Source organism: Cydia splendana, chromosome 6, assembly GCF_910591565.1.
Source record: "Cydia splendana chromosome 6, ilCydSple1.2, whole genome shotgun sequence".
Classification (NCBI taxonomy): domain Eukaryota; kingdom Metazoa; phylum Arthropoda; class Insecta; order Lepidoptera; family Tortricidae; genus Cydia; species Cydia splendana.
The window spans coordinates 1,786,529-1,807,165 of record NC_085965.1 but is presented as its reverse complement, the minus strand read 5'-3'; the positions used below and the strand labels follow the sequence as shown (position 1 = coordinate 1,807,165).

At 36.7% G+C, this 20,637-nt stretch overlaps 1 protein-coding gene across 1 annotated transcript in view; it reads right to left on the bottom strand.

The window, feature by feature from the left end:
• The window catches only part of LOC134791225 (thrombospondin type-1 domain-containing protein 7A-like), a 187,232-nt gene extending 169,520 nt beyond the window's left edge, over positions 1-17,712 (bottom strand). The window contains exon 1 of the mRNA XM_063762200.1: positions 17,620-17,712. The gene's annotated coding sequence lies outside the window, so the exon portion shown is untranslated. The remainder of the gene's footprint in view (positions 1-17,619) is intronic.
• Positions 17,713-20,637: the final 2,925 nt, after the last annotated feature.

Below are 20,637 nucleotides of genomic sequence, written 5' to 3'. Positions count from 1 at the left end.
TGCAATATGCCACTAAACCGGGGTTAACCAGTTAAACCGTTAACCCAGTGACAAATTGTACTGGTAGCCATGGTAACTCCAGGTTTAACCGGTTAACCCCGGGTTAGTGAATGGTGCAAGTGGCACTTAGAGGAGGAACTTAAGTTGAGACTGCGTCAGATTGATTTCGTATAAAGATATTTTGTGGATTGAACGTCTTTATGCAGACAGGCGGTTTTGCCACTCACTCTCAAGGGGGCTCACGTCTGCCATCTCGGGCTCTGATACTCGCATAACTGTCTGTTGGGGCTATTCGAACGAATGACAACTTTTGAATCAGGCGTTACTGATGCCCATTTCAAAGATACTTTCTTCCTAATCTGTACTCTCCATATAGGCACTGTAGCTGTTCTCACGATTTACACGACTACAATTATCCTGCTTTGTCTGAGTGCAACGTTTCAGTAAGCAGTGGCAATACGTTGCAGCTGTCATGCTTGCATGCAGCCACTCACGCTCGAGGGGGCTCACGTCTGCCATCTCGGGGCTCTGATACTCGTATAACCGTTTGTCAGGGCTATTCGACTGCTATTAATGGCAGGTTGTGGTCTATTTTGGTGATATGTAGATATTAAATTTGTGGAAATTTTTGAGGAGTGAGTGAAGCACTGAAGATCTGTAATAAGTTAGAAAGCATGCTGATATTGCTTTTGTAGACTCTGTACTTCTTTTAGCAATCTTTTATTATACTTATCAAAAATTTGAAAACTTAATAAACTGGTTTAACTTTTAATTTCTAACATCTTCGCTTTAGAAATTAAATGTTTCTTTTAAATTATAAAATTAAATAACTTAGATTTACGGTACGATTATATCTTAGGATTCCTATGTACAGTCGCCATCAGATATATCGGAGCGGCCAAGATGCTCAGAAAATAAAGGCGTGTTCAGATATTTGCACCTCAGCCGCTCCAATATATCTGATGGCGAATTGCTTTGATTTATTATTGGCTTAATGGCGTGATAATTTGTTGGGACGTCATCAGTCTTTCCGTGACCACAGCTGGTGCAACTCAGCTGAAACGTCGGAATTAAAGGTAAAAATAATGAAATTATATCGCGTAGACCCGTTTGTGTAATTAAATCTGAATGTACATAATTTTAACTGTCTATCTTATACAAACTACTTATACTGACTTATACTGTCTTTGGTGGTGGCCGAGTGGATATGACGTCCGACTTTCAATCCGGAGGTCGCGGGTTCAAATCCTGGCTCGTACCAATGAGTTTTTCGGAACTTATGTACGAAATATCATTTGATATTTACCACTTGCTTTTTCGGTGAAGGAAAACATCGTGAGGAAACCTGCATACATCCGCGAAGAAATTCAAAGGTGTATGTGAAGTCCCCAATCCGCATTGGGCCAGCGTGGGGACTATAGCCCAAGCCCTCTTGCGAGTGAGAGGAGGCCTGTGCCCAGCAGTGGGACGTATATAGGCTGAATGATGATGATGATGATGATGATCTTATACAATGTAGTATAATTATCGTGCGACTTATCAACAAATCAAATGTGAATGCTTATGTATATTTTACACTACATAACACATAGGCAAATATTTGTGATTACATGGATCAATAGTGAGAATTAAACTCACCATTTTCTCTCTTTCTTTATACATCGAAATTCAGCAATTCCATCCATCCAAATTTCATTCCACTAATTGTGTTTACTTGACTAGGCAAAACACAGACACAGAAGCTGCTTCAGTCAGAGCTAGTCATAGCTATGTAGCCTACCAATACCAGGAAATGGAATGACGTCAAAGCGAGCCGTATCACCAAAAACAATGAATGCTGTGCTTCTGTGGATGAATGTTTTAGTATACAAGCTTTTGTATAACTTAGAATGTGTGTTTGCTGCCTTGTTTTTTTTTTGGTGTCGATTTTCGATGTCTGAGCAAGACACATTTGAAAAAGAATAAATAAAACGAATTAGAATTAGAATTAGAAAGGTGATGACAGAAAGTTAAAAATATCGTTGTGTAACCTTAAAGAACTATCACATAAATTTCGTACTATTCTTCTTCTTCTATAAAAACTATTTGCTTTTAGAGGCTTTTCTAAACTAGCGTGGGCAGTTCTCCGTCTAGACGGGTTCAAGGCGTTCGAGTTTCCAACTGAATCAAATTTAACTAAGCTTATTAGTGTTTCTAGAATAATGTTGATTGAAAATACAAGCCGACATGGCAAATATTTGCTTAACCTTTTATAGATGTTTGTGAAATGACATTACATTTTATTTTGTATTAACGAATTTCTAACACCTTTAGGTAGGTAGTTGATTTAACCAGAAGTCATTGAAAGGGCAATGGAGCGAGCTACGATCATTGTTACCAATCAAGAATGAGAAAAAACAAAGAAAAGTCTTCGTCAAAGCGAGATTGTAGGAATAAAGTGGCAATAACCAACGTCGCTCGTAGATCCGATGGCTGCTGGGGCAGAAAGATGCTTGCGTAGCGACCACGAACCGCAACAAATCTAAACCGTAAGAAAAAATACAGGAGATCTTTGGTTAAGGCTAGCGTATAAAACGGTGGATATAGGTATTTCAACTGATGATAGGTACCTATGTATACATATGATACAGATCTACAACAACATTAATCAGCAGCTACATACTCCTTGCATATAAGTACATACCTAGTTACAAATTACATGAGTTCAGAATACATCATGCGTCGATACTAAATAACCTACATTTCCCTCGCTTCTTCCTCAGTCACATAAAACGTAGCTACTACTACCACTTACCGTAATGTAAAACGCAAGTACTCAAAAGCGCACAGCGCATCGAATATGTAAAAGATGCACTTTAGTTATCAATGCAAAACAGGTCACCACTTGGCAATACGTCCATCCTATTCTTACACACCAACGTTACATAAGAGAGAGCTGGATCACTAGATTGAACGTCTTGTATTGAGTACACGGTAAGGCCCTGTCAGTGGACCAATAAAGGTATATCTATATAGATGTGTAAAGGCTTTGGCTTGTATATTTCAGGTAGCTTCCGACACGCGAGGCAGGGCACAAAGCGCTGATTTACATTAAGTCTCCTGGGGACATGACGATGTCAATCTACGTGATATTGCTTAGCTAGTCTGTATCCCTGGTATTCTGAGAGGCTATTGGCTATATGCGAAGTACGTGGTAAGGGAGCTACGCTTGACAGGACAAAGGTAACTTTCGGGGTCTCAAAATTTACGTGTGCCAATAGGCCTGATGACAAATTTTGAAAACCCTTTTAATATCGTCGGTACACTTGTATTAGTTCCGAAAAACACTATATTTCAGTTATACTCATAAGATTTAACATAGATAATTGCATTTTATTATAGCTAGTTTAAACTTCGCGCGAAAACGCCTCGCATGCCATTTGTGACGTCATTATTTAGTTGGTGGTAGGGTGGTAGATATTGTTTACATACTTACAGTTACGAATTTCCCTTGAATCCGAATGATATTGTTAATTCAGCACCATATATTACGATTAGGGATGATAAATACATTACAAAAATTTATCACAATAACTCATTTTACACAAAAACTCTCACACGGTTGCAGTTTAAGATGAATTATTTAGATACATGTACATTTTGAGTGAAAATCACCGAACGCCGGTTTTACTTTTTAATTTTTCATTTTTTCTAGTTACGACAGCCAACATGGCAATGATAGTTCCATTCAGCCAAATAATTAAAAATGTTTGTTGTTGAAATATCGTATTATTTAGCATTTTATTTAAGTAATAACAAATAGATATCTACTTTATATCGTGTAATAATATTTTTTGGACGTAATAAATGTTTAGTGGCGAAATAACATTTTTTTGCACCTTTCGAACTCTTTGGTGCCCACGTATAGATTTCGGTCAATGAGGTTGTCTATGTTGCTCTAAGAAATATGTTATGGATTGATGACGTCACTGTTTGGAACGTTTCTGATTGGCGTTTCAGTAAAAATGGCCGATTGGAGAATTTTGCACTTTTATTTTATTGAATATATTAATAATCCTTCAGTTTATACTGAGATTGGGCCATTTTTTAGAATCATATTAACATATATGTTTCGTTGAAACCATTATTTCCATGATTCTTTGTTACTTGCAACAGGCCTATTGTCGAATACCTGGTCTCAATATATTCCATGGCTTGCTTAAATGGCTCTTGCACATGGCGCAAGTAATTTGCGCAGATTGAGGCTTATATGTTTTTGTGTCATCATTACAGATTGGATTTTGTATGTAGTGAGTGAGAAGTGCGATTGTGTGCACGTTTCCCCCCGGCAAAAAATGGCAGAACGATTTGTACGGTAAGATATCGCTTGGGCTCCTCCCTTCCGACGTGTCGGAAACCGGTGTTGCTCGAAGACGTGCACTAGTACTCGCGTGTGCTTGCACATAATGCATATAATTGGCGCGGGCTATTTTTGCAAGCAGTACATGCCAGTTATTCGTGTCCGATGGCCACGCAAGTCTCTTGCGAGGGGTGCATACGCTGGCACAGGCTCAAGAAGCTGAACTCGCATTCTGTACACACTTAATCAGCACCACTCATGGGACATTTAAGAGGAAATTTGGAGTATTTGTGATATCTCCCTGATACATGTCAATGGTCTACCGCTTAGCGTGTTAAAAGATGAATGTCCTATCCGTCTTTCATGTTTCAGGCGTGTTGTATCAAAGATACTGCAATGAGTTTCCACATACTTAACAAATTAAAACTATGTTTTTTTTTCTCCAGTCATGGACACCAAAGCTGCAGTAATGGAACCCCGGTAATGGACGTGGATCCAGTAATGGGCCCCCTATAATGGACATTGCTCTATCAGTATAAAATATTGAAATAGGGAATAAGTTATGGCAAAAAATCATTTTTTGGTATAAGCTTTTATCGTTGAATGTATTTTTCTTTCCACAGCCAATTATTATTGTATTAGACCCATCGAGACAATTCTAATATATTACCCAAACACAATTAGTTAGCGTTTATCGCAGAGTTCCCAGTGCCACCTCCTGTCTCCATCATCAGATCAGGTCCATGTTATCATAATATTGCATTATCATCCAATTTGCATACTTAATTACGTACACAAAATTTCAACTCAATCGGAAATCGGAAAGTGGGTCAAATTCAGCTACCGAGATTTGACCCACACTACGGGCCACGTAAGAGCAAACATTTAAGAGGATGTCAAGGCATCAACCTCTTATCTTCAACGGCCAGCAATAAGTCAAACAGTAACGTTTTTAACCGATTTACTAGTGGAATAGTAGAATGGTGCTAGCTGTTCTGGTCTAAAAGCTTTAAGCCCCTCGCAGACATCTTTTAACATTTATGTGAAAGTATTCCTACAAATGGAGGGATATTTTTCCTGCAGACTGCTGCATAATCTCCTCGTTTCATGCCAGCGAGAATTACTTTTGTGTAATTCTATTTATAGATAAAATAGTGTTGTTACCTAGAAATAATATATAATTAATATAATTATATAACCCTATACATATAAATAAGTTATAGTGTAGGTAGCTGTTAATTTTTTTAGTTAAGTATTACCAAATTTCTAAATCATTCTTTTACGTTTGCAAGTAAATATTGGTAAGTATTACCACGCAATCCAACTAGGCGAACGAAAAGAAAGGCAAGGGACCGAGATGAAAACTACAACAAGAAATTATACGACACACACGTCTCACACGTCTGGGAATTATTTTACATATATAAGAATGGCCAGTGTGCCCCAGAAAAACAGGGGCAACGGTGAGTTTTCCCCACAGATACGACCTTTCCCCAAACATTCGTGTTTGTAACGAGCGGACGCCTCGGGTCTATTTTTAGAACCTTCAGGTAAGGGCGGTGATACCGGTGCGCTTGGCAGGAGGTGTTTTGTGTGCTTGGGAGTAATAAGGGTGGGTTACGGTATTCTTAGAGTTTTGATATTTGCCTAGATACCTGCTTTGTATTTTGGAATAACAGCTGGCTAAGTTGAACTGCAGAATATAATGGCTAAGTACTTGTTAAAGTAGGTAAGTATGTACAGCGAGTTGCACAATTGAGTGAGAATACGTTGCCAGAATTTTGCTTAAATTCTTGACGTTACCGACTAAATTCTTGGTATGTTATTAATATTAAAACGTAAATATATAATAAAAAAAAATATATATATAGATATTAAATAGGATTCAAAGGGAGTAGAGCATCAAATAGAACGATGTATGTATGTACCTATGTAAATAAATGATTTAAAAAAATAGAACGAGCATTATAATAAACACAGTACATAACTTTTATTTACTCTGTACTTGTTTATTCATACAAATTCCCAAAATATTTCCATGTTTTGGAAATGGAAATATTCTACTAGGTAGGGACTATGGACTATATTTAATTCAACGTGCCGTCCCGAAACTTTCCAAACTTTTACACAATAACGACCCAACGCAAAATATAATTGAAAACTACCCTGAAACGACCTCGACCGATTCAAAAGACAAACAGGACAAGAGGGCAGTTCGCTCCAATTTCAAAATTAAAATTCGCTCCAAATTGGGAACAAGGTATGTACCTACATTCAGATTTTTGAAATCACACTTGTTTATTGGTGCGAGTGCAATGCAGCCAATGCATAATAAAGTACATGGCTTATTTTCAGGAATTTTAAAATAACTTAAACGAAATAAACCGTAATCCAGTCATAATAGTCAGATATTACAACTAAGTACCTATAAGTAAGGTGGTGGTACTGGTGCTCGACGCGGTCCTAGTAACATGTCATCTTGAAACTTAAGTCATTGTCAATAGAGGTGACAGCAGGGCATCTATTGGGCATTAGTATGTCGAGCACTAGTGCCACCACCTTATGAACGTTTTAAACAAAAACGTATAGTTGCAATACATTCACGTATTAGCAAGAAACATACTGGAGAATACTGTATAGCTTGCCGTTATAACTCAATTAAACTCCCTTGTTCATTACCCCCGATACTTCATCCCCATGCCATAGAGGCGTAAGTGAAGAACCGCCCTTATACACGACACCTTACAGAAAGCACTGAATGTCCAAGGCTCTTACGACCTTTTGTTCTGGCTTCAAATATTGCGGATGCTGGCAAAGTTTGCCTCATATTTTGTCGCAAACATCGTTAGAGTTTCATAATTGATTTGCTTTTCAGCTTTTATCGATTATTCTTTATTAAAAGTGATTGGGGGGAAGGGATGTGTCAACTTTAATTGATTGATTAAGAGGATAGTGGACGACCACTTCTCCGTACAAACGTAGTCTCCATTTTCCTTTCCGGATATTTATATTATGGAAAATATTACATTTTTATTCATATAGTTGCAAATTACCTGTTACCATATGTACTGGCAATTACCTATTAGCAACTTTTTACAGTACTCAACCCTAATAAACGCTAACCCTTTCTGAAGATACATTTTATTAAAACTACTTCGACCGTCCCGGCGCGCTGGAAACGGTTAACAATGTATATTCATATATTAACTTAGGTATACCGAGGGTAAACGGTCCGGTTATAAGCAACTTATCTTATTCACATAGTTCAATTTACTAAACTTGCTTCAATCCTATATGCAATAAATATACTGCCTGATTCGAACTTTAAGATATGTCAAATATTACGGCTAGATACGATATGGATTAGATATGTCAGTGTCAAAAAAGACGTTTTTGTTTGAAAAAACGTCACATTTGACACTGACATATCTAATCCATATCGTATCTAGCTGTAGTATTTAACGTATCTTAAAGTTCGAATCGGGCCGATAGTGAATTGAGTTTTCAATATCGACTTTTCTCTTTTTAAAAGCAAAATGTTGTTGAGAATTTTTATTAAAGTTCAAGGTCAGGTGGAGGCAAGTTCTGTTTTAACAATTTGATTAGGTTTTGACTTTATGTTGTTTATTTAATTATTAAATTTTTATCGCACAATATATGATAGTATAAATGGCGGAATTAAAGCCTAAAGGGAGTCTACCAGTCAACCAATGGGCTAAACCAAAGAGATACCTAGGACCTTGATGTACTTGAATCATGTCATTACCGTCAGCCATCAGGCAAAACACTGATTTAAACTTTCACGATTATTAAACATTATCAAACTACACAACGGGACTTAATTGCGTAAATCTTAAAACTTAAATACGCGATTAAGTCCCGTTGTGTAGTTTGATAAAGCCATCAGGCATTTCACGCGCATCAATAAGTTCGAACGAAATGCCTTATGAGACAACTCCTGGCGTATTATTATGGATCGCCTTATCCACGTGATTAAATAACTGTCACTTTTTAACTCCGCGGGATAGAAAGTGACGGACCGTTTTATCACGCTGTTTTATAGACAAAAACGACCATTATATCCGTACTGATTGCATTTTGTCAGCACCAATGCACTAAGAGCCGCTAACGCTGATTATTGGTGCTCACGGACAAGGTCGTATCAAATTAAGATGAAAACCACATCAAAATTATAAAACAGAATCCGTTTCATTCGATATAAAATGATGAACGAATGAATGGCGAAATCTCTATTTTATCTGGCTCTTTCAAGCCTCACCTTTGACCTTAGGCTTATAAATGGAAATGGCCGATCTTCATAATAAAATGTTTTCAGTAATATTTAGATATATTGCTTTCGTGTGGCTTACCATTTAAATTTAAATTATATTTCATCTAATTTAGAACTTAGTTTAATAGGGACATTAGACAAAAAAGTCTACTTTGTCTGATATTTGACGCGTATGGCACAAATTATTTCTGAATACAACACTTTTGTTATTTGACAAGCAATCTTGTACATTTTAGACCTTTGCTTTCACTTTAGAACGAAAAAGCGCTTACCATTTGTAATCAAAATGGCCGCCACCAAAGACAGTATCGATCCTCATTACCATAAAACCGTACAGCCAAGACGTGCTGACGGCGCGCAATTAAACCAGTCTTAATTTGCCCGAGGTCAAGGGGGCCGGGAAAGGACTGGACTGAAAAAGACTCGAGAGTACTCGAGCGGACCTCGGCCTCCCTCGACTGCAATGGAGTCCTGATTCTTTTATTGTTAGTGCCGAATGTATGAACAATGGTGCGAGGATTAGTTAGATATGTCGACTATTTACCTACAGGACAAGAACTGCCTAGTGTAGGAACCATATGTATAATGTACTCTTGGTTTATGTTATTCGATTACCTGCTTGCTTATGCTTTATGTTTAATACTTATGCTCAATATCATATAAATTAATTATAGAATAGAATAGAATAGAATAGAATAGAATAGAATAGAATAGAATAGAATAGAATAGAATAGAATAGAATAGAATAGAATAGAATAGAATAGAATAGAATAGAATAGAATAGAATAGAATAGAATAGAATAGAATAGAATAGAATAGAATAGAATAGAATAGAATAGTATAGAATAGAATAGAATAGAATAGAATAGAATAGAATAGAATAGAATAGAATAGAATAGAATAGAATAGAATAGAATAGAATAGAATAGAATAGAATAGAATAGAATAGAATATAATAGAATAGAATAGAATAGCGAATTATGTACTGAAATAAAGATTTACTTTACTTTTCGAAATGAGTTGCGTGTAAAAAAGTTTTAGGTGGGAGTACAGTCAATTGTAAAAACATGGGTGCATACATCTTACTCAAAAATATGTCCCATAGTTCTTAATTCGCTGACATATTTAAGAGCTATGGGACATATTTTTGAGTATGATGAGTGCACCCATATTTTACAATTGACTGAACTATTTGTATGGGACACGTACAGTGGCGTTCAAAAGTGCATGGATAGATGTCGACCGTAATGCCTTAATATTACGGTTGAAACATCTCCATGCACTTTTGAACGCAAGTGTACATACAGTAAAAACAAAATTCAAGGATATTAGACTTAGACTGATAATTCGAAAGGGCTCCGTCAAAAGTTTAGATGTGCAAGGTGTATTCGAGTAATTCCGAAAATGGAATTTCGGGATGTTTCGGGCGATTTTCGGAATTACCTTACCGAAATAGTCTACAAAAAATTTCGATTTTTCATCGTGATCTAAGTATATGATCGTATAACGACTTAAACTTGTGACCTTGTTAAATAGTTCCAAATGAAGTTTTCAATGTGGGTTAGTAACACTTTATTAAAGCAAGAGACCAACATTTTGACAATGCCAAACACCAAAAGGTTTGGTAATAAGCATCATTAGCCATTGTGCCCTAATCTGAGAGTATCTAGAACATTGCCGGCTTAAAATAGAGGGATCTATTACATTAGACTAGATATGCCGCTGATGTCTAAAGTCTCCTCAGCGAAGACAAAGTGTCCAACTAAACGTCGAGATAAAAGTTCTCCGTGCATACAAAGGAATGTGCTCGGTCTAGAGTTGAAGCGACATTCGAACTACAGAAATATTTGATGCCAATTTGATATTAAATAGATGTTTTGCAATATATTTTGCTTGTACTTAAATATTGTACCTTAAAAGCATATTGATTTGAGATCCAATGTATGAAGTTTTTATTTAACTTGCTATGTATAGCATCTTTGTATGAATGTACCATAGGTCAAATTTTGCAAACTAAATAAGACCTACTCCACTTCCCATTATTCTAGAAGAATCTGTCGAAGCATGCATTGCGGATATTAACTTATGTAGGTACATATTTATAAGGATTTATTGAATTTACACACAAAAGTAATAGGCCAGAAATGTAATTAAATGGACATCAATTTTAAAAAGTTCGAATAGCTCTCAAAGTATTTCAAACTGGGTAAGTACGAATGCTGAGCCTTTGCCGTTCCTCCCAACTTGCTAAAAGGCATTTTTGTTTACCACGAGCATTGTGTGTTACTGACTAAACCTTCGAAGTAGGCAGCTTCATTACGGTCCTTAAAGAGCCTATTAGGCCCCCTAAGGGCTAATTTCAAACACAAAACGTTTACTCTCAGTAATCTATCTAATTATATAATATATCTAATACCTTTAAACGAGCAATTCTTGTTTATTTATTTATATGTATATATATTTAGGGGATCGCGGAAACGGCTCTAACGATTTCGATGAAATTTGCTATATGGGGGTTTTCGGGGGCGATAAATCGATCTAGCTATGTAGGTTTTATATCTCTGGGAAAACGCGCATTTTTGAGTTTTTATGTTTTCCGAGCAAAGCTCGGTCTCCCAGGTATTGTAAGTAAATAGAGTAAGGACGCTCTCAGCACGAAGAATTCCGTACATTGACCCGTTTCCTATGCCTATCAAACGCACATAATTTTATAGGTGTGTCCCGCTCGCACAGGGGCATTGACCGCCGGCATCATGGGCGGGACTGCAATACCTATAATTATGCGCGTACGATAGAGATAGGAACAGGCGGGCAGAATAAGTATTCACATTTCAATTCAATATTATCGTCAAAATAAATAGATTGTATTTTTTATTTGTTCAGTCAGCAGCAGAAGTTGCTAAGCGGGCCAGGTGTTCAAAATGATCTTGACGTGACTTTATTGTTAAGAGAATAAGAGCGTGTTAAGCTAATTTTGAACACCACGCCTGCTTAGCAACTTTTGCTGCTGACTGTTCGTTAGGCATATTTTAGTGATGTACAAGTTAAATCACAAAGCACGGCAATAGATACTGATAAATACTACAGTAATTAGTGCTTACAGTACAATATTTTGTACACAAATAATTTAATTACACACCTCTACCGAGATATAATTTCATTGTTTTTACCTACGGGTAGCTGCAATTTCTTTGTGTACCCCGAACATTTTTATAAACTAATTTCGGGTAGCTTAGTGGTGTTTTATTAATATCTCCGTTGACATTTGCTGGGACGTCTTTCCGTGACCACAGCTGGTGCAACTCAGCTGAAACGTCGGAATTTAAGGTGAAAACAATGAAATTATATCGCGGTATACCCGTTTGTAACACCTTGTAGACAAATTAAATATGTGTACAAAACGCGAGAGTTTAAAGTGTTACAAATAATTTAAGTTTTGTCCAAAATATGTCCCAACAACGGGACTTAAATGCTAAATTAACAGAGGCCATTTATCCTCCCTTTCTACCGGACAATTTAAAAAGCTTCGCGCGCAAAAACATTTGTACTAAATGGGGAGTCATTTTTCCAGAATACGCTGTTTCGACGGCGTTTTGAACTGACTCATTATTTGTTGTTACATCACGTATTTAATTTTCATTTTCTATCGTAAATTGGTTGTTGGAAACATGAGTGTCTAAATGCATAAAAAAGCACTATTGTATTCATTGTGAATGGAACTTACTGAGGTAAGCACTATCTTTTGTTCAGTTCTTGCTATTCAAGAACAAAAAAGTTCAAAATAAACAAAGAATTTGTTTACAAATCGTTTCCTTCATAAAACAAACTAATTACTACTTTTATGTATCCAAGAAATACCTTAAGTACCATCATGCTCCGCGATTGTTGCGCCATTTAGGGTCCCAGCTAAATTGGTTGTTCAATACTTACGCTATCGAATTACCAATTTAGCCAGAACCCTAAATGGCATAACAATCCCGTGTGGTGACTGTACCTACCTGAAGTATTCGACGTAACTTAAAGTTTCATTCTATGGAACTTGCTAACTATGTAAACAAAAGTCACTAGTAAATTCGTCATTCTTTGACATTTTCAATATGGCGGTTTGTTTACATAGTTGGCAAGTTCCATATAATGACACTAAGTAACTTATACTATAATAATTATTATAGTATAAGTTACTTAGTTACTTATACTAATATTATAATAATATAATAATATTATAATGTAATAAGTAAAATAACTACAACTAAATAATGCATGTTATGTATGAATTTGGAATAATAAAGGCTTTTTTATTTTTTATTTTTTTTATTTTATTTTTATTTATATAATGACACTTTAGGTCATAGGTACCTATGCGACGCTCATCAATTTTCTAAGTTTTTAACAAAAAAGATAGTACCAACGCCCACACTGTTAACTGTGCTTCGGTAAACCTTATTACAAAAGGCATAAAGTCCACGCTTGGGCAGTAGAGTGTTGATTGTTGAACAACCCCATCGTGAACGCACACCGAAAAAAATAATTTTCTACAATACTACCAGAACGTATAGTAATTAAAAATATAGTTATGCCTACTAAAATCCGGTAGTAATAACAAAAAATGTTGTATCGTGTAAAACTTGTTTTTTAAACATCACTGTTTAATTCTAGTTAAATGCAATTTAGTACTGCTTACAATTTCGTTGTATATGTAAAGATACAAGTGTTGTAAATATTAAACGTTTGTCTCGTTTAATATATGCATCGTAACACTAACTATTGATATATAAAAATAAAGATACGAGTGTACACGTTACAAGTTATTATGTTGTGGTTACTATAATGCATTGTATAGTTGAATTATCGAGAAGATGGAATTGCATTTGTAGTGGTTGTATGCTGATAGTACAAGAAAATAGAAAATTCAAATATAGAATGCCTGTAAACAAACAATACTACTACATATGCAATTCCACGCTCTCGATGATTCAACTATAGCAAAAAGAATAGATAGTATAGAGGGGTCCTGTCATTGTACATTTTGTAGTCACTGTAAATTTACTGCCATCTATCGACACACGACTAAAACTCAAAATGAAAACGTATAAAGTTATCAAAAAATGTATATATGTGATATAAATGATAGTGTATATAAATGATTTTATTATTTTTATATCATTTTGATCCATGTTCATTCACTGATATCCATGTGTTAAAATTGTTAAATATGAAACGGTGTCGTCACGCCATCTAGCCGAGGATAGGCTAAAGGTGTGTGCGCCATCTATTCAAGAATGACTTTCACTTGAATTCCGAGGCACGTTTTTTCCTTAGACTTTATTCGTCTTATACGAAGTTACATATGTCTTTGATTGTAGTCTGAACGAATCAAACAGTTGTGCCAACACCACGGTGTATGCGCGGGTGGCGGGGGCGGAGAAAGGAATTGCGCAAGTCACAGAACAGCAGCCATTACGCCAGCGTCTTACGGTCCGGCCGGTCGATGTCTTATTTACGTAGATCCTGTCCATAATTTTATTGTAAACTAGTACAAGTGTATAGTATAAGTGCGTGTTGTTTGCGTGTTGCTGACACAGTGAAATGTGCGGGCTACGATTAACCCGCACCGATGTGGATAAGGAGGGATTCACACTGGTGGAAAGGAAACGCAAGGCGCGCAGGCCGCCTCGTAAAACTCTGTGTGGCACTGCGGAGCCGGTTAATTCTGGCCTACGAGTTGCGACACCGAGTAAGGAGCTCTACGTGTCTCGCCTGCATTACTCCGCCGGGGCCGACGAGGTGGTGGAGTACGTCCGCCGGAAGACTGGCTACACGCTGAGGGTGCACCAGCTACAGTCGCGTCACTATGTGCACTTCAGTTCATTTGTAGTGCGCGTGCCGCGGCCTCTGCAGGACACCATCGCAAGCGCGAACTTCTGGCCGAAGGGTGAGGTGTTTCGGCGGTTCCGGGGCAACCTGCCGAATCCTACGCCGAGTCAGACGACGCTACAGAGCCACGCTGTTACGTCGTCGCCCAAATCCAATGTTTAATTTGTATGTCATTTTTGTGTCTATTGTTTTCTTTGTGGAGACAAAATGTTTTTTTCTTTTGTAGTGTCACAGTGCCTTGGTTTTACTGTAATGCTGTGTTACTTATCTGATCAATAAAATAAAAAAAAATAAGTGTGCTTAAAAACTTGTCTGTATTTACTAGAAGAGCAGTGTACTGGTTATATATTGTTCACGTAACCAGAACCCACTGTGCTGAAGGGACTTCTAAACGGGCCATATGTTCACTGCAATATGTGGCCGGCAACTATTAGTGTCCCTCTCTAACATGTGAGTAAGAGGACACCAATAGTTGCCGGCCACATATTGCAGTGAACATATGGCTCGTTTAGAAGCCCCATTAGCACAGTGCGTTCTGGTAACGTGAACAATATAAAACCAGTACACCGCACAAATCGTTCAGTTACATATACTGAATACCTTGTTATTTTTTTTTTTTTATTTTTTTTTACCAATTATAAACAAGTGCAATTTTTTTTATGATTATATGAATTATATCAAACATAGACACCCGAAATATGTTGTAATGACTGAATACCAATTTTTTATATTAGAAATAACAATATTCTAGAAACTGTGTGCCTTGTTATAACAACAGGACAGGAACGTATATGTTACTGTATTATTTAGTAACCATTAACAGACCGGCAAGTTGGGTTTACTAAAAGTCTTATACCCACTACTATACACTTCATAGAATTAACAAATTTAATTTAACAAGAATGGTCTGGTTATATTTACAAAGTGTCCTGTCGTCACATATACAACAAGACAATATAGTACAGCTAACCAGATTCTGGTTACCAGTACCAGGTTTTTTTTTCAGTGCACGATCTACAAATGGTAGAGCTACGAGTACAGCCGCCATCAGATATATCGGAGCTGCCAAGGTGCTCAAAATATCCGAACACGATCTCTAACGCCTTGACACAGAGGCGTGTACAGATATTTGTGATCACGTTGGCCGCTCCGATATATCTGATGGCGCCTGTACAGTCACAAGCAATAACATGTTACGCAACAGAGGCCGCAAAAATATCTGACACGACCTTATTTGTAGCTCAATAAGAGCGCGTCACATATTTTTGCGGCCTTCGCTGTGTAACATATTATTGCTGGTGACTGTACAGTATCTTTTTAATGTCATTCATTGCATTGCACCCACCGCCCCACATTTGAAATAAAATCGTAACCTAAGCGATTCATTAATTTCCATTAACTTGTAATCCACTTGGTAATTTTCAATTCGGACAGGTTATTAAAATTGCTATAACTTCATTACTCGATAATTTGAGTGCTTTTCAGGCCCTCATTTGATTTCAATAATTGCTTTGTAACTTTCATAATTAATTTACTTTATTAGTAAAAGGAATTGATAATTAACGGTGTTCATTATAGGCCTTAATTATTGTTTTACCTTTGAAGCGTAAAACCAGTCTTCAATTATTATTATTTTCCAAAAAGTTTTTATTCTTCATAATTTATAATTCATATAGGTACCTATTTATTGCCTCCATGGTAAGTACTTACACAGGTGTAACATAAGTATTAGTTGTTTCACATGGGCCCTCTACTTAATTAAATAAAAAAATACCTTATAAATAAATATTATATTATAGGACAATTTTACACAGATCGACCTAGTCGCACAGTAAGCTCAATAAGGCTTGTGTTGTGGGTACTAGTTAGCCGACGATATATAGTATAATATACACATACATACAAATACTTATACATATCATTCAGGCCTTTAACATTTTGACAGATGATTTATGCAGGGTCTGTAAGCGAGGAACAACGTCTCTCGTGGCTGTATAAGCCAATGCGGGACCGGCATTTGCGACCGCATTTATGGCAGCTGAAGCAGGGAGCCATGTCGGCACCATCAGGTACTTATACATATACATAGAAAATATCCATAACACAGGAACAAATATTAGTGATGAACACACAAATAAATGCTCTTACCAGGATTCGAACCCGGGACCTCCTGCTTCGTAGGCAGGGTCACTACAGACTAGGCTAAGAGGCCGTTTCTCCCTTCTTCCATAGGTACCTCGTTACAATTATAACGAAACACAGAAGTTAAATGCTTTAACATCATAGCTTTAAATCCAGCCATCGGTTATAATTAAATCCCAAAACAGAATTAATTAAGCCGGCGCGTGCTACGCGCTACGAGCGTAGCCAATAACATGAGAAAATATGTATGTAGCGAAAAGCGGCTACGGAGCCAATAACCACGAATGCTACGGGAATGCTACGGAGCCGTAGCCAATAACATGAGAAAACATGTATGTAGAGAAAAGCGACTACGGACTGTGCGCCCGCCTGGCGGGTTGCTGGCAGTGAATGCGTTGAAACCATTCTAAAAAAATCTAAGGATTTTTTTTCTGAAATCATGTAAGACAGATTTTAAAACAGACAACTTAACATAGATCGACACTAATATACGCTCACGTTTCGTCACCAAAAGACCATTGGAAAATCTTTTTCCAACCCGGTTCCAACTCAATAAAGAATATAATACCAATTTTAATTGTTTGTCGAACGACTCAAAAGAATTACGCAGAATATTCATATGTATTATATTGATTTAAACTAACACATATCATATGTATTCTCTATTACCTACTAAAATGTTAAACTCTTTAACTACCAAATTACCAATGTATTTGCACCAATTATTTAGTACAAATAAGATTAGTATCTAAACAACAACATATTAAGACGTATTCTGTTTGTCGTTTGGTTTTTATTAAATGTTTAAAAATTACATAAAGATGATTAAATATTTCCATTGTATAAACACATTAAATTGAGATGTTTTCATGACTAATAATATATATAGGTATGATCCGTTAACATGTCTTTCTGTAAATCAAACGACATATTTTTCAAAAATCACATTAAAATGAAAAAAAAACAAGCTCACCTGTGATTCACTCAGAACACATAGTCTAAAACACAATAAAATTCGTCGAGGATCACAGACGCGACAGACGGGCGCGCGGCTTCGCTGCGCGCGGGGCACTGGCCGAGCCGAGCTGCGCAGAGGGTGGGGGTGGGGGGTGGGACAGGGTAGAAAAGGTGAAACTGTGGCAGTGGAGTGTAGGTTCTAGATGAAAATGTGGAGGTAATGATTGTTGTGTTTGACGGAAAAGGAAAAGAGTGCTTCTTGAGAATTGTTGGGAAAAAATGTGTAGTAGGAAAGGTGAGTGAAAGTAGTTGTTTAATGTTTTCCCAATCTAGAAAATAACTGGTGAAGGTTAATTTCTTAATTATGTACCGTAAACTCGGGTTACTTTGACCCAATGGAGGGTAACTTTGACCGACATGAAAACCTCATTTAAAAGGGTCCAATAAAAAACATAGTCAAAGGTTAGCTAAAACCAACCTCATGGTATATTTCCATAATTATTTATTCTTAGGGCTTATCACATCATCTACCGGCGTTTAAAATTAATTAATGAGTTCTTAGAATGGCACATTTTTAGAAATGTTCATCTCATTGGCAGTCTGCGTGCGGTAATCTTTGGGCGGGCGGTCGGTACGGGCGGAAGGCCGCTCGTCCTTTGACGGACCATTGTTTTGTTAGCCCTATTCTGACCCCGCACATCTTCTGATATGACCACTCAAATACCTCTTTGGTGATCGTTTTTGTCAGGAAACCAATTAAAGGGGAGAAATGCCACATATAGACGTATATACGTAGATAGCAATAATAGATACGACAAATAACGATACCACACACAACACAATCTACAAAGCACGTATCTTTAAAAAGAGTTCAGTTTCGCGTCAATGGATACCACAATGAGTTAACACTGAAACTAAAACATTTTAACTCCAGTTAATAATTATCATACCTAATTTTTGAGTCATGTGACATATTCAAAAATGCAAAATATTGTACCAGACAAGGTTTATGTAAATAACATTTACTTTGGCCCAAACTACAGTAGATTGTGTCACAAGGAAGCAAAATGACATATTTACGGCGAAGACGTACAGTACATTGAATTAAAGTTAACACTTGAATCCCTCACTACGCTCGGGATTATATAATAGTCCCGAGCGTAGTGAGGGATTCAAGTGTTAACGCCCAAAGAAAAAAGGAAATAATTTTGCTACCATGTGACATAGGCTGCTTTTCACACCAGGCTACGAGGAAATTATTATAATACGTTTCATATTGCTTAAGCTAAAAAAAAATTGTGTCCTAGAACATAAAAGTGCCACTCTGATCCCTCCTAACAGGGAAGAAAAAGCCCCTTTTCCGAATAGGTGATGTGAAAACTAATATTCCTTACAGACATTAAAAATTCAAGACTAAAATGATTCACCAATACTTTATTTCATGGCCGCATTATGTCGCAGTGCTGAGTAATAATTTGATGAAATAGTAAAAGCAGCAGTAACATAGGTCACGTCACGTTTCCAGCTACCCTTACTCATCGCTGACTCAGCGAATTATTCAGTCAGAACAAGTAACGAAGGAGTAATCTACGCCGTAATAAAGCTAGTCACGAAAAGTATCTTATAACCAATTAAAAGTAAGAGTAAAGTTACAAGATAGGCTCATGTTTCAGAGATTCTGCGAGAAATATTATAAATTTTAATTAAGAACTATGAATTTGGTAGATTAATTATTTATTTATTTGATCGTATGGCAACACATTGTACAAATAATACTAGGAATTAAAAGTCCACGCAAAAACCAGTCAGCAACTTAAATTTATCGTCGAAGCAGTAGGTACAGTCAACAACAGAGCTATGTATACAGGCAAAGTGTCAAAAATATGTATACAGTACTTTATTGCCTGTACATTAAGGTCGTGTATACATATTTTTGGCACTTTGCCTGTATTCATAGCACTGTTGTTGACTGTACAATCACCTGTATAGTAATATATTACTCTTCGAAGGCTGCCAAAATATATATGTGACACGCTCTTATGACTACAAATAAGATCGTGTCAGATGTTTTAGCGGCCTCAGTTGTGTAACATATTATTGCATGTGACTGTACATGTTTATGTAGAGTGTGTACTACCGTCAGCTTTAAAACTTTTTAAAGAATGAGGTATCATTATATCGTTTCGTTTTAATAGCCGAAAGGTAAAGGCTAAAAGTAAAGGCACAAGGAACTTTCTCCTTAGAACTTCCGACAAAGAAATCGTATTCGTGATAAAGTTTTTACACTTTTTACTTGTATTCTTCATAATATGTATTTATAATAGTACAAACAGCAACACTCCTAACTGTACATCGGTGGACTTTATTACAATATACATAAGGTCCACCGATGTACAGTCGACGTCAAAAATATGTTTACACTTTTGCACCTTACTCCTTTGTAATAAGGCGAAAAATGTAAACATATCTTTGACGTCGACCGTACAGTTAACATTGTGTACGATGTTACGCGCCTAATCGATTTTATTTCTTGGATATCATATTTAGCTAAAAAAATATCTTAACCTGCATATTTTTTAACAAATAAAGGTTTACATTTACAATCTGACCTATATTTCCAACATTTGAAAACAACTTCCCAAAATCGATATCTGCCAGAACCGTGTTAATAAAATAGAGCGGAGGTCATAAATATCGCAATCTCGGCGCCGGCATGAATTTTAATGAGACGTTTCGCGTCCATGTTGTTTTGCTGAAGGCTGCCGACCCGAAGCAGTACTGTAATGATTTTGGACAGTTACGTATAACTGAAAACAATGAAAACGGATGCTTTTTACAGGGCAAAGCTGAAAAGAATGGTACAGTCAGCAGCAGAAGTTGCTAAGCGGGCCAGGTGTTCAAAACAATCTTCACGAACCTTATTTTTAAGAGAATAAGAGCGTGTCAAGGTAATTTTGAACACTTCGCCCGCTTAGCAACTTCTGCTGCTGACTGTATGATTTTAGGCTGTTAAGGGCCAGTTGCGTGTTCCAGG